The following is a 618-nucleotide window of genomic DNA, read 5'->3' as shown; positions in this document are numbered from 1 at the left end:
ACCATACAGAGTCTTATGCTTAAGTCATAATTCAGAGATGGCAAGGTATTACGACCTCTAAAATGAAAATTTAGTACATATAGTAGTATGAATGATTGATTATAACTAGGAGCCTTTGTAGAAAAAGGGGTAAACAAAAACCATCGTAACTCTAAAGCGCAACACTCCGATCGACAACGTAACGAATAAGGATAAACCAACGCGAGAATTATATATATACACAGGAGTGTCAAAAATAGGAATATCAATACTCAAGATCCGGCTGCGAAGATAACCGGTCCGAGCATAGCAATATATACATATGATAAAATAAGGAAAACCCCAAAGGAAACCCAAAGGGACACAAATACATAAACCTATTCTCCAAAATCTCCCATAAGAGGAGTCATCACAGTTTGTATTATTTAATGGAGATAAAAGTATCTAAACAAAACATATAAACTAAAACATAGCCCCGAGAACAAAGGATCTTCGCAAATCTAGAAGTCTCCAGCATGCCTCAGCGGGAAACCTCACGTCCTGCATCTGAAAACCACAAAATCCACATGGGTGAGAACCAGAGGTCCCCAGCATGGTAACAGCTTCCACATATATAATACATAATAATGGAGGAAAGCC

At 37.9% G+C, this 618-nt stretch overlaps 1 long non-coding RNA gene across 1 annotated transcript in view; it reads right to left on the bottom strand.

Annotated features, from left to right (window-relative positions):
- Window positions 1–238: 238 nt before the first annotated feature.
- LOC127744769 (uncharacterized) overlaps window positions 239–618 on the bottom strand; it is a 2439-nt gene continuing 2059 nt past the window's right edge. Inside the window, exon 3 of the long non-coding RNA XR_008005825.1 lies at window positions 239–525. This is a non-coding gene — a long non-coding RNA (uncharacterized LOC127744769). The remainder of the gene's footprint in view (window positions 526–618) is intronic.

The sequence above is a fragment of the Arachis duranensis genome, chromosome 1 (genome assembly GCF_000817695.3).
Source record: "Arachis duranensis cultivar V14167 chromosome 1, aradu.V14167.gnm2.J7QH, whole genome shotgun sequence".
Classification (NCBI taxonomy): domain Eukaryota; kingdom Viridiplantae; phylum Streptophyta; class Magnoliopsida; order Fabales; family Fabaceae; genus Arachis; species Arachis duranensis.
Note: the sequence above shows the minus strand (reverse complement) of the source record. Positions and strands in the feature narration are given on the sequence as shown.